Raw genomic sequence first — 14,540 nt, 5'->3', positions numbered from 1 at the left:
AGTTCGAGACCAGTCTGGCCAATATGGCAAAACCCCATCTCTACTAAAAATACAAAAATTAGCCAGGTGTGGTGGCGCACACCTGTAATCCCTGCTACTCAGGGGGCCAAGGCAGGAGCATCACTTGAACCCAGGAGGCGGAGCTTGCAGTGAGCCAAAATGGCACCAGTGCACTCCAGTCTGGGTGACAGAATGAGACTCGGTCTCAACAACAACGACAACAATAAAATGTTCATTATTTACTGAAATTCTAATTTAACTAAGTGTCCCTTATTTGATCTGGCAACCCTGACCACCCAACATCTCCTGGGATTTCATTAGCCACCCCTACTGTGAGGGAGGATGAAAAATGTAGCCTTTTAGCCAGGCACTTTCCCATGCTGCAGTTATTCTACCAAGGAAGACATGGAGAGTGAATATTGGGTAAGGAGTCAACAGTCTTTGCAGGAGTGAGAGTGGTTCTGGGAAAAAGTGATAGAGCCACATCCATGCCCCATGCCCTCTGTGAAGAATTTCTTGACTGCATCAGCCTCTTGTGGTCACTGTGACCTCTGAAAGCCTATGGGCCTTTTTTGTCTTAGTTCTATTAATAGATACAAAGTAAAGATACTGATTTTTAATTAACATGTAAGAACTGATGTATTCAGGTGGCTACTGTCTTCTTCAAAGGGTTAAACACACAATATTGCCATTCTTAAAAACATCTTTAGTATTCGGATCTGGTAGAAGCAAAAGTCTCCCTTTACAAGGCATACAGGAAGTTGCAGGCTATAGGCAGGGCCAGGGATGTGTTGGAAATTTGCTGACTCTGAGTGCTTCAACAAATTGCATTCTGTGTCAAACTCATGCCATTCCTCATAGAAAGACCAATTTCAAATGTCCTCGCTCATATGGGGAAGCTAAAAATTAAAACAACTGAACTCCAGGAGATAGAGAGTAGAATGATGGTTACCAGAGGCTGGGAAGGGTAGCAGGGAGCAAGGAGAAAAATGGGAATGGTTAATGGCTGCAAAATTATAGTTAAATAAGATCTAGTATTTGACAGCACAATCGGGCGACAACAGTCAACCATAATTTACTGTATATTTTTAAATTGCTAGACTGGATATGTGGCTTATACTTGTAATCCCAGCACTTTGGAAGGCCGAGGTAGGAGGATCACTTGAGCCCAGGAGTTTGAGACCAGTTTGGGCACCATAGGGAGACCTCTTCTCTTGGAAACATTCAAAAATTAGCCAGGCATGGTGGTGCATCAGCCTCTTGTGGTCACCACGGCCTCTGAAAGCCTATGGCCTTTTTTGTCTTAGTTCTATTAATAGAACTACATGGGAGGCTGAGGCCGGAGGATCACTTGAGCCCGGGAAGTCAAGGTTGCGGTGAGCTGTGATCTTGCCACTGCCCTCCAGTCTGGGCAACAGAGCAAGACTCTGTCTCTCAAAAACAAACAAAAATGAAACTAAAAGAATAGAATTGGGATGTTCCTAACAAAAAGACCTAAGTGCTTGAGGTGATGGACACCCCAATTACCATGTGATTATTATGCACCACATGCGTGTATCAGAACATCACAAGTACCTCCGCCATGAATACCTACACGTATTATGTCCCCATAATAATAAAAAATAAAAAATAAAAACTTACACCATTTCTCCCCAGAGCCTTCTCCTACCTTTGCAGGAATATAAGATTATCTTCCAGGATGTCAACAGCTCTGGCCAGTGGGGACCGGACTGATGAGAAGCACTGGTTTAGGAAACCGACCTTGGAAAGCTCATGGCCTCTCACAACTCAGTCATCTGTGGCCTGATCAATATCACTGAAGCATGGTTTGTACTCTGTGGTATGTCCTAGAATAAAGGTACGGAACAATGGAGGAAAACAGGCCTGAATTAAAATGCTCTCCATGTTTCTCTCCAAAAATTCCAACTCGGAAGTCCCTTTTGCCTGATAGTGACTGTTTACAGTTCCTACCCAATGTAAACTACACTTCCATGTTTTTCCCCTGGCTCTTAACTAGGTGAACTTGGGATGTTTTATCAGGGTCCCTCTGTACCTCCTATGACACCCAGTCACATCTAGCCTATCCTCAGGTCCCTTCCCCAAATTAACTCTGTGGCCCACTGACTTCCAAAATAGGGTCAAAACTATTTTTCTACGATTAAGCCTTAATAACATCACTTATATGTTTCATCTTTTCCTGGAAGGCTACTGGGTAAAAATATCTTCATGCAGGTGCTGATAATAGTAAACACATTATATATCTTCAGCCTGGGGTTTAACCACATTCATTTCTGGGTTTGTCATATGCTCTCTCGCTATTTATACTGCTTTGGGTCAGCTACTTGATACTTAATAAAATTTGCCTCCAAGCTGTCCTGCAGGGAAAATGACCTATCTGGGGGGAATGCTGTTCCAACTCTATAACCTCTGACGATTGCCCAATAGTCCTCCGAAAAGGTTGCAGGGCAGGAGCAAGGGAAGGTCCATGCCACTTCCTGGCATTTAATGGCGACAAGTGCTTTAGTATAAGTATAATTATATCCCCTGCTTTCAGGAGGCCTTTCCAGCCAGCCTCTCGGACACGGGAGCAACTGTAGATAGCTTGAGCAATGTGGAAATTCGGCCTCTGTTCAAGGTCAGAACAAGCCGTTCGCCAGCGTTGATTTTACCAACCTTTCGGTTATTTTGGAAAGCCGAAAGAGAACGCAACAGAGGCAAGAATGGATCTATGGGATGGAAATAATGAGCCATTTATAACCCAAAATGAGACTGCCAGGAAAAACAAACACACAAAAAAGTACATTTTATCAGAGGCTTGGGCTGCCCAAGGCTATTGGGGTGCAAAGTACTGCGTGTTCAGCTCCCTGGGCCAAGAGCTACAGTAAGTCAGGCCCCCTGCAAAGCTCTTCTCCTGTCAGCCTCATCAAGCAGCCTTAGCCACCTGGTGGAGAGGAGCTTTAGCGTTTTTAAAGTGTGTGCTGGGTGGATGTTTCACATTTTTGGTAAAGATGTGGAGTCATGTTGCAACGCTTAAGTGCTTCTGCGTAAAACTTGCGCAATTCTGACAGGCACTGGGTTCCTCGCATCAGTGGCATCCTCCGCTCACATATGGCTTACGTAATGTGTGATCAGGCCCCCCAGGCTTCTCCTTGTAGCCTTTCAAAAAATTTCAGGCTCTGAACTTGGCCCTGGTTTCCGGCAGTTCTTTGCTCCAAAGGTGCGTGGAATGGCTCAGCTGTCAGCACCTGCTGGTGAGACACAGAAAAGTGCCACGGGTTGATCCTTCTCTGGCACCAGCACAAAGGAGGCTGGCGATGGTCCCCAGATGGCCTTGGCCTGCCCTGAGGCACCCTATAGGGAAGGAGAGTGAAGCTGGTTCATCTAAGGAAGAGTAGGTCGGAGGATTGAACCGGGGCTGCTACCAATAGGTAACAAACATGAAAAGGATTTCCCCAAAGCAAAACTTTCTAGCCAGAGCAGCAGCACAGTGAATGGTTTACTCACAGCTCCTTTGTCTGCTGATTGGAGATTTGGTGCTGTGCTTGCCTCTTGGGCTTACCTGAGCAAAGTTATACAGTAGGTCAAGTGTTTGATGCCTTCTCACCTCCAGTCACTGTACTGGCGCCCATCTCCATGCCTGGCTTCTGTTTCCATCCAGGCTTCCATCCACGCAAAAAAGCTTTCAGGCACCTGCTCTATGCCAGGTGCTGTGCCAAGTGCTGGGCACCAGGCAGGGCTTTCTCAACACCTGGTGGCCCCCTGTGGTGCGCTGGGCCAGTCCTAACACGGGCCTCCTCTCCAGTGTCACTCTCAGCCCCACCATGTCCCAAAATTACCCTCCCTGCATTCATTTCCTATGACTCTTTTCCTTCCTTCAACCTTAGGGGTGGGACTATTTCTTTAGAGTTTTTATCATAGAAATCCAACAAAGTTTATTTTTATAAAAGAATTGTTCTTGGTAGTCACAGATTTCTCCCTGTGGAATCTGAGTTTCTGCAGATTAAAAAGTGATGATGTGAGCTGGGCACTACAGGTGGTACCTGTAATCCCAGCTACTTGGGAGGCTGAAGCAGGGGGATCACTTGAGTCCAGGAGTTCGAGACCAGCCTGGGTAACACAGAGAGACCCCCCATCTCTAAAACATTAATTAATTAATGCTAATTAATTAATTAAGAATGGTGGCATGAAGAAACAATGTCTTCCATGGAATGAACAAGGCATTAATTGAAAAATGTGAAACAGGAAGGAACAGGGGAGTAATACATTGTCTGAGCAGAATCTCTACAATTTCACCAGGTAGACAAGTTGCTCCTTTCACCTCTCCATTTATTATTGGTAAGCTGTATGTGTAATGGTTAAGGAGACAAATTCTGGAGCTGGACTACCTGGGGGTTCAGATCCCAGCTCTGCAGGTTATAATCTAAGAAAGCTATTGATATTTGTTCCTTAATTTCTTCATGCAAAAAGAGGGACGGTAGAAATATCTGAGCACATCTCACAGAGTGGCTTAGGGATTAACATAAATTAATATGTATGAATTTTTTATAACACTGGGATGCACAGTAAGCACTCTATAAATATTAACCTTGATTTTTCATGAAGGCAACTCTATGCTGTCTACTTTGCAATCAGATTCTCAAGGCAGTTACTGCATTCGAAAGACAGAAATTGTTATTTGGCCTGCAGTTTCCACATCTGCAAAGTAGGAAGAAATGACTGAATAAAGATGTGGGAGCAGAGGCTGCGTTCCGGTCTGTGATCTCCACTCGCTTCGTGGCCTTGGATAACTCACTCACTGTCTCTGCATCCTGGAGATTGCACTTGATCTGAATTTCCCAAACTCAGGTCATTCAAATAACACTTAGAGAATCTTTACCATATTCCAGTCCACTCTCCTGTTCTCAGCTACTACCTTGATGTTTTCCTTTAGATAATCCTTAAATCAATTCACTTTCATATGTAGCCTCACGGGAAGCAGGAATATCCATGTATGCAAGAGTCTGATATGCTACAGATTTTTCTATTTATTTATTTATTTATTTATTGTGATAGCATCTTGCTATGTTGTCCAGACTGGCCTTGAATCCCTGCCTGGGCTCAAGCAATTCTCCCTAGTAGTTGAGACTACAGGTGTGTGCCACCACAGAGGGCATGATACACTGTCAATTTTTCTAATGCATGTTAACATAAACACCTAATGAAAGTTTTAAACGTTTGTATAATACCCAAATCATCTTGTATCCTATCAATGAGATGAGGACAACTGTTCCCTTTGGATCCAGGCAACTCTAAAATCTATAATGTTATACCATGTTCATTCAGGTCATTATTTAACTTAGGGTATGTTTCTTTATACCATTTGCCTCCTTGAGAGCTCAGACTGTGGCTTACACCTCTTTGCGCACGTAGCATATAGAAGAGTGCTTGATAAATCTGTATTTAATGTTAAACAATAAGCACACCATACATACATACAAATATATCCATCGCCTACTCACCCCCAGACCCTATCCACTGCCAACACGCTCATTTCTTTCTCTCCACCTCAGTGTCACCGTGTTCCTCTAGTGGCTGTTCATAAATGAATTGAAGCATGTGGCGATCCAGGCCTTGTGTGGGCACTCGGGAAATGTTACCTTCCCTGACCCCCTTCCCTCTTCCTGTGCCTCTTTGTTCATGAGCTGCCATTCGTTTGTCCCTGTGGAAAGTGGGCCCACTTCCCAAGGAGTTTAGAGCCCAGGCTCTTGGGTCAGAATCATTGTTGTCTTCAATTTCAGCCCTAAAAGAGTTTCCGTTGCCAGTTCTAGAAATGTCTAATCTAAGAAAAAAAGAAAGTATACTTCTAAAAGCTATTATTAAAGAGATCTTGAAAAACTGTCTGGTGATTTCTTAAAATCCATCAGCAAAAATTGAATACACACCCACAGTATCATGACACCATTGTGGGTTCACGGTCTGAGCAATTTCACAACCAACCAGCATTTACTAAGCATCTGCTTGACCCCTCTCTGTGTCCGCAACCTTGGGAGACACAGATCTGAATGAGGCTATCTATTAGACCATGAGACTAGAAGAGACTCAAAGACTGAATACCTTGAAAGCAAGGAATATGTCTCCATCTTTGCCTCCCCAAGGGCTCAGCAAAGCATCATGCATGTGGGAGCTATGCATTAAATATTTGATCCCTAAATGAACAAATGGATGAATGACACTGCTCCAACACTGAAGGAGTTTACAGTCTGAGAAGAAAGAAGCCATAGATAAACGATGGGTTAATTAACAATAAACTCCACATTACAAGAGATAACACTGGCTAATGAAAATGTCTAAATGAAGGGGGTGCTGTCGTTTACTTTCCCCCAAAACACCAAATGTTGATTCAGCCGCAGGTCTCAAAAAAGAATGTGTGTTGTTCACTCTTCTGTACTTTCATTTTTCTGCACGAGTCCAACTTTAGAAGGAAATTGTTAGGTTGTTGTCATGTGACTGATTTTTTTTAAATTAATTAATTAATTTATTTATTTTTGAGATGGAGTCTCACTCTGTCACCTAGGCTGGAGCACAATGGCAGGCACAATCTTGACTCACTGCAACCTACGCCTCTTGGGTTCAAGCAACTCTCCTGCCTCAGTAGCTGGGATTACAAGCATGTGCCACCATGCCCAGCTAATTTTTGAAGTTTTAGTAGAGACAGGGTTTCACCATGTCGACCAGGGCTGGTCTCGAACTCCTGACCTCGTGATCCACCCGCCTGAGCCTCCCAAAGTGCTGGGATTACAGGCGTGAGCCACCACACCCAGCTCATGTGACTGATTTCTAAAGGCCACCAACCTTGTTGGGTCCTGGGAATGAGCAGGGTATTATTTAATGTAAATAAATCAGCAAGTGTTTATCCTTCCATGCATTCTTCAGTCATCTACAGGCAAAGAGAGAAGTGGCAATGATGACATTTTTAGAGCTATGAAGTTGGAATATACAAGAGAAGCTGAAAGCTTTCAATTAATGATTTCTTAGGCTTTAAGTCAGGGTGACCCTTCAACAAAAACCGGCTTTAGCCACCACTTGCTGGGGAGAGGTGCTGGGCTTTCTACACAACTCTCTGGGACTCCAAACTGTCGGCATAAAAACAGCAGCCCAAATCAATGTTCTCTATTATTCATTAGTTACCGAAATACTTTTCCCAAATATACACATAGCTGAAAGATACCTTCTTTCAAAACGTTTTAAACCATTTTTAGCCCATGAATCTTAGTCCATCTTTAAAGGGCACCCATTTTTTTTCAATCCACATATTTCAGTCGATTTCATTGGGCACTGATACCATCACCAGCAAAACCCTAATTAATTGGGAAGAATGACTTTCCATTAAAATTCTTTTTGAAAAATGATTTATGCACCTGGCTGATAAAAATTTCAAACAGGGCAAAACAATATGGAGTGGAAAGCAAACTTCTATCGACCTCTGGATTCCAATCTCCCAATCTTTTTCATAGAAACATCCAGTGTTAAATTTCTTGGGTATCCTTCTAGAAATAGTCTATGTATATATAAGTGCACACACACACAAGAAGTCTTTTAAACGTTTATGGAAAATGCATATTATGAAAATCCTATGCATGGATTTTCATTTTTCTTGCACCAAAATAAACTCATACTAACCTGTTATAACATGTCTGGACAGAATCTAGTTGAGGCAGTAAGAAGGATAAGACTTCAGTTTGAAAAGCGCCTCTGTCAGAGCAACATGAATTCTGCTAAAATTGAAGCAAGAACAAACTTCAAATCTAGGGTGAAGCTTGGATGGGAGAATAGTGAAATCATTGAAACTGCACAAAAAGTGTATGGGGACACTGCCCCAAAGAAATCAACAGCTTACACACGGCTAATTCATTTTAAGAAGAGATGACACAGTGTTTAAGATGAAGCCCACAGTAGCAGACCATTCGCATACATTTTCTAGGAAAAAGTTAGTATTGTTGGCTCATGCCTATAATCTCAACACATTGGGAGGCCAAGGTGGGAGGATCGCATGAGCCCAGGAGTTTGAAACCAACCTGGGCAACATAGTGAGACCCCCATCTCTACACAAAATTTAAAAATTAGCCTAGTGTGGTGGCACAGGCCTGTAGTCCCAGTTACGTGGGAGGCTGAGGTGGCAGGATCACCCGAGCCTTGGAGGTCAAGGCTGCAGTGAACCACTATTGTGCTACCGCACTCCAACCCGGGCAACAGAACAAGACCCTGTCCCAAAAATAATAACAATAATAATAATATTGTCTGTGCCCCAATTACAGAGGACTGACAGGAGCATAAACCTAATTATAAACATAATCAGCATAAGCCTAATTATAGCCAACACCATAGACATCTCAGTTGGTTCAGCTTACACAATTCTGAATGAAAAATTAAAGTTGAACAAACTTTTCACTGAAAAGGTGACAAAGTCACTGCACTCAGATCAGCTGCAGACAAGAGCAGAGCTTTCAATGCAATTTTTAAAGAAGTGGGATCAAGATCCTGAAGCATTTCATTGAAGGATTGCAATAGGAGATGAAACTCGGCATTACCAGTATCATCCTGAAGACAAAGCCCAGTCAGAGCAATGACTACCAAGAGGTGGAAGTCGTTCGGTCAAAGCAAAAGCAGACTGATCAAGAGCAAAGGTCAGGGTAACAATTTTTGGAGATTATCAAAGCATTGCTGTTGACTTTCTGGAAGGCCAAAGAATGATAACATCTGCTTCTTATGAGGGTGTTTTGAGAAAGCCAAAACTTTAGCAGAAAAACTCCAAGGAAAGCTTCACCGGAGAGTCCCTCTCCACCGTGACGATACTCCTGTTCATGTGTCTCATCAAACAAGGACGATTTCGTGAGTTTCAGTGGGAAATCATTAGACATTCAGCATACAATCCTGATTTGACTCCTTCTGACTTTTTTTTTTCTAATCTTAAGAAATCTTTAAAAGATACCCATTTTTCTTCAGTTAATAAGGTAAAAAAGATTACATTGATATGGTTAAATTCCCAGGACCCTCAGGTCTTTAGGGATACACTAAATGACTACCACTGCTTACGAAAATGTCTTGAACTTGATGGAGCTTATGTTGAGAAATAAAGTTTATATTTTTATTTTTATCTTTTAATTTTTTCCATAAACTTTTTGAAGTCCCCTAATGCAGCAGTCACCAACCTTTTTGGCACCAGGGACCAGTTTCGTGGAACACCATTTTTCCACGGACAAGCATGGGTGGAGGATGGTTTTGGGATGAAACTGTTGCATCTCAGATCATCAGGCATTAATTAGATTCTCATAAGGAGTGCATAACCTGGATCCCCCACATGGGCAGTTCACAACAGGGTTCACACTCCTGTGAGAATCTAATGCCCGCTGATCTGACAGGAGACAGAGCTCGTTCGCTTGCCTATTACCTTCTGCTGTACGGCCTGGTTCTTAATAGGCCATGGACCAGTAGCAGTCTGCTGCCTGGGGATTGGGGCCCCCTGCCCTATTGTGTGTGTGTGTGTGTGTGTGGTGTGTGTGTGTGTGTGTGTGTTTGCTGTGTGTGTATTCCCCTCCTTCCTTACATATACTCTTACATTCTTCATTGAAACTTAACAGATATTGTGAAGTTTGCTGCAACTCTGTATAGCTGTACTATATTTCATAATATGACTGTCCCATAATTCCCCCAGCCTCTTCTGAATAGACATAATGGCGGTTTTCAGTTTTTTACTTCCACAAACATACTTTTGCACATATGTATGAATAGGACTACAGAATCAATTCCTTAAAGTGGAATCATAGAATCAGAGGATATGTGAGTTTTCATTCTAATAGACATTGCCAAATGGTGACACTTAACTTTTGATGAGAACTGCCAAAAGTAAAGTATTTGTTCATGCCAGAAACAAGAGTGAAGATAGCATTTTATTTTAAATTTTAATACCTCAGGCAAGCAAGTAGCATATTTATTCATGAAACTCATTTGCCCCAGTCTTGCCCATCTAAAACACATACACATTGTTACGAACTCATTCAAAACACACTTGTGACAACAGCTTACCCAATAAGGAACTTGCCAGAAGTTTCCTATCACCAAATTGTATGAGTATTTGTCGCAATGGAGTTAGCTTGCACGCTCTCTACTTTGCCCTGGCTGTGTTGACTACGTTTCAGGGCCCTGTTAGTAACACTGTCTTTTCTTTTGTAACCAAAGGTCAGTTTGTGACCCTGCTCCACTCCCCACCTCCTCTGCCTTAGTTTCTTCTCGCCTTAGTTTCCTCATAAGAGTAACCAGTCTTAAAGTGTCAGGGCAGGCACATTATTGATGTATCAGTGAAGAGCCCCTGGGTGCAATGGAACTTGAATTTGATTTTCTATTACCGGTGAGGGTGAGTTAGTAAACAGACAGCCTTGTACTCTGTTCAGCGGCTTCCCTTGCTGCCTTTGTAATGGAAAAAGTAGAGACCCAGAACATTCTCCCGTTTCTCTAGTGTTTACTCAACACACACTCTGTGCTACCATCCCCATTTGTGGCTTCTTTCCTATTTGCTCTTGTAACATGAGAAACAGTGTGGAGGTTTTATGCTTGTTTTGTAACCAGCTATAACCATTTCCTTTTCTCTGCCTCTCACTATAAACACATTTCCTTCCTGGTAACCATTGAAAATCTATATCCGACCAGGTTGAAACTGAATGAAGTCATTTTGGTTCCATTGGTGACAACCAATTAAATATAATTCTGTTTACATTTACAATGGGTTGTAAACTTAAGAAAATGACTTAAGCCCTACTTAAAATATTTTTTGGCTCATAAAACCATGAAATAATTTCTGTAATATGAGTAATGAAGAAGCTTCATATTTACATTTACCTTTAAATTGCTCTCAAAGAGCCAGAGACTGGACATAAAAAACAAACAAACAAAAGATTCAGACTCTGCAAGAAAGCTATTTCACTATCACCATGCTGTGAGCTGGTTAAGCTCCTTAGCTCAGATAGCCCTATTTTCTTAGGGAGCAATGGAAAAAACAGATCTCCTACTTAAAAATAACAGTAAAAACAAGGAACACACTGCACTATGTTGGTAAACCTCAAACTCACGTAAGTCAGTCACCTGCCCAAATGGGAGTTTAGAAGTTGGTGCTACTACTCTTAGTCCCACCATAAGAGGTCACCAGAAAACAGGATCCTGAGTTCTAGGAAAAGGGATAAGAATAGACAACAGGTGGGAGCCACCAAACTATTCCAGACCTGGTGACAGAAACCTTAAAAGGAAAGCTCCAAATACAATTAACTGACCAAACGCCTCCACACAGTGGAGAGGCTTCAAATTCAATAAAGACAACGCCCCACTTCTGAGCACTTACAACAAAGATGCAGATGTATCTTTGGCAATGGATTTTTTTATTGAGTTCTGTCTCCTTTTCTTCACAAGCATGTATTAAGCAAGTTTTATGTGTTGTATTTTCACTGGGTGTTGTACAAAGACTAAAAAGTCATCAACTCTGCCCCATAGTGGGTGGTCGTTCAATGTTGTAAAATAAATGAATCCGTGAATGTGTTCATGTGTGAATGAATGAATAAATAAAGCTTTTAATATGGTTACGGGAGAAAACACAGCTTTAATTTTCTGTTACTTGTGGGGGTGGTATGTACAGAACACAGTGGAGTGCGTGGCCAGTTCTACCCAGGGTAGTGTGGCAAGACCTCAGACTTGAGGTGATCATTGGTCAGATGAAAGGAGGAGTTTAATGTAGACAAGTAAAAGACCACGGAATGAGCAAAAGCCTAAAGCAGAGATCAGCAAACTACAGCCCGTGGACCAAATCCCATCTGCTGTCTGTTTTTGTAAATAAAGTTTTATTTGAACAGAGTCGTGCTCATGCATTTATATTTTTTCCATGGCTGCTTTCACACTACAATAGCAGCACCAAGTAGTTGCAACAGAGACCACATGACCCAGGAAACCAAAAATATTAACTGTCTGGTCCTTTACAAGTAAATGTCTGCCGCTCTCTGGCCTAGAGTTATGAAAGAACTGAATATTCAGGAACCTGTAGGGAAATCCTAATAGTTGACACTTGTAGTCCAAAAAGAGGCTCAGTGAGAGAAGAGACAAAACGGTGAACGGAGGCCAACCCTGAAGGTTCTTCTGTGCCATATTAAGAAATTCAGTTTTGCTGGCCAGGCGCAGTGGCTCATGCCTGTAATCCCAGCACTTTGGGAGGCCGAGGCAGGCAGATCACGAGGTCAGGAGATCGAGACCATCCTGGCTAACATGGTGAAACCCCGTTCTACTAAAAATATAAAAAAGTTAGCTGGGCGTGGTGGTGGGCGCCTGTAGTCCCAGCTACTTGGGAGGCTGAGCCAGGAGAATGGCGTGAACCAAGGAGGCGGAGCTTACAGTGAGCTGAGATCGCACCACTGTACTCCAGCCTGGCCAACAGAGCCAGACTCCATCTAAAAAAAAAAAAAAAAGAGAGAGAAATTCAGTTTTGCTCCTTTAGGAAATGGGTAACAAGAGCAGTTTTGCTCTTAGAAATATCTCTCGGGGATCAGGATAGAGGAGAGAGATGCAAGATTGCAGGAGGAGATCAGTTCTCCAAACTTCACATCTCATAAATTCCTGGATTCAACAAACATTGAAAAGCTCAATGCTGTCATTATGCCTCTTGCTCTGTCCTTGGGAAACAGAACCTGGCACACAGACACGCTCAATCAGTATTTATTGAATAAAGGAATTAAGGAAAGAATAAAGACAATATTGTAATGGCATCATTATTAAATGGTTTTCTGAATAGGCTGCCTCTCTATGAGACAAATAGCTGAGATTCTCACAGATTTCCAGTTTCCATACTAGCAGGCATTGAGATCCAGGCACAAGGAGGTTAACAGTGAAACACAAGCCAGAGAGAAATTCCTCCCCTTCTCTCTGGTGCCAACATCATCAAATACCAGTCACTAGCCAAACCTGTGTTTATTCCATGCCCTATGGCCTAATGAGAGGGGATGGGACAAGAAGCAGCTCTGCTAATAACTGTCATGAAAATAATAATATCACTTGGCTCTACGCACCAACTTTCACTGGAAGATCTTGAATCATTTTTTTTCTCTTGCATAACTATTATTTCCATTTTATTTCCACTAAAGGAGAAGCCAAACCACACAGACAGGTTGTGACTTGCCCAAGGTCATGGAGCAAATCAGAAGAGCAGTTTTTAAAAGCTGAGAATATCAGGGGATGTGAAATCCATTTGTCTTCCCAGCCTAGAATGGGCTGGGTTCATGACTCAGTAAGACACACGGCATTACCTAAGCTCAGTGTCCCGTAAAATGAGTCATGCTAAGGAAGACTCAGGGCCTGAGGGGCTGTGTCAGACACACGTTTTCAGTAGTCACTCATTGTTCCTGCCCATCAGATTTTAACGTCTGTCATCATAGGCAGGGCATCTTGGGAGGTTTAGCCTACAGAATTGGGGAGGTCTGCCTTGGGGGTGTCTGTCTTTTCTGGATGTTTACCCAGCTGTCAGTTCCTATGAAGCCCAGGTCTCCCCATTCCATTATCCACCAGGAGCCTTCGGCTGGGGTAGCCGTGGCTTCCACTCGGTCCATGATGATTCTGGTGTTTGCCTGTTGTCGCAGCGTAATTACTAATAAATCCTTTTGTTACTCTAAAAAATGCCCCAGTTTGGACTATAAATTAATTATATGGTCACTCTAACTGACAAATCAAGAAGCATCTATGCAGAAACCGAAAGCCCTCTTTTCATCATGATGGGTCTATCTCAGCCACTTTTGTTTCAAGGACTTAGAATCTTGAACTCACAATAGGCCCAAACTCCCAGTCAGTTAAGGAATCTCCTCCAAGCTACATAAATGTTCCTGGTCATAGAGTTAGCTACACAGTCCATAGACCAGTTAATTACTAATTGTGAGTAATCACTTCCTTACCTTGTATCAAAATCTGCCTTCTGTATCTTTTATACAATGATCTTAGCACTATTCTCAAGAAGATGAAAACTCAATTCTCCTTCCCAGTCCCATAAGAGAACCCCCTTAAGTCCTCTGTAATCCAGCCCAAACACCACCGAGCATCAGGAACAAATTCTAAGCAGCATTTGGGAATGTAGCTTTGGAGTCAGACATACCTGGATTCGGATCTGAGCTCCATCACTCCCTAGCTAGATAGCCTTTGGTAAATACTTAACTTCTCCAATTTCACTTTCTTTGTCTGTAAATTTTAACAAACATTAACTACTTAAGCTAGGCACGACTGATTATGGAACCAATAGCTAGTTCCCTTTTCTTTCTTACTAACCAAGGGGCTCACTTAAATGCTCTTGGATTACCCAGCTTTCTTGCAGCTAGATGTGGTCATGCAACGCAGTTCTGGACAAGGAGCTGCAAGACGAGGTACCAGCTGGAGTTTCTGAGAAAGCCTGTTAGAGGGCACACATCCAGCTTGCATTCACCTTGTCAGTTTGTGCTACTTAGCTTCTCCCTTCTTTCAAATACTTTCTGCCTAAAAATTAGTTGTGA

General features: G+C 42.5%; 1 long non-coding RNA gene across 2 annotated transcripts; it reads right to left on the bottom strand.

Moving 5' to 3' along the window:
• Positions 1-1,031: 1,031 nt before the first annotated feature.
• On the bottom strand, positions 1,032-14,229 carry LOC117090988. 2 transcript variants are annotated; one of them, XR_004440192.1, is made up of 5 exons: positions 14,150-14,229; positions 6,832-6,916; positions 6,094-6,239; positions 3,118-3,248; positions 1,032-1,847 (listed from the first exon to the last, which is right to left on the bottom strand). It is a non-coding gene; the product is annotated as an uncharacterized LOC117090988 (long non-coding RNA). The 2 variants fall into 2 exon arrangements; XR_004440193.1 differs by having other exon boundaries at positions 3,118-3,245.
• Positions 14,230-14,540: the final 311 nt, after the last annotated feature.

Source organism: Trachypithecus francoisi, unplaced genomic scaffold (genome assembly GCF_009764315.1).
Source record: "Trachypithecus francoisi isolate TF-2019V2 unplaced genomic scaffold, Tfra_2.0 Lachesis_group11, whole genome shotgun sequence".
NCBI lineage: Eukaryota > Metazoa > Chordata > Mammalia > Primates > Cercopithecidae > Trachypithecus > Trachypithecus francoisi.
The sequence above is the reverse complement of the archived record's forward strand: the minus strand, read 5'-3'. Positions and strand labels throughout refer to the sequence as shown.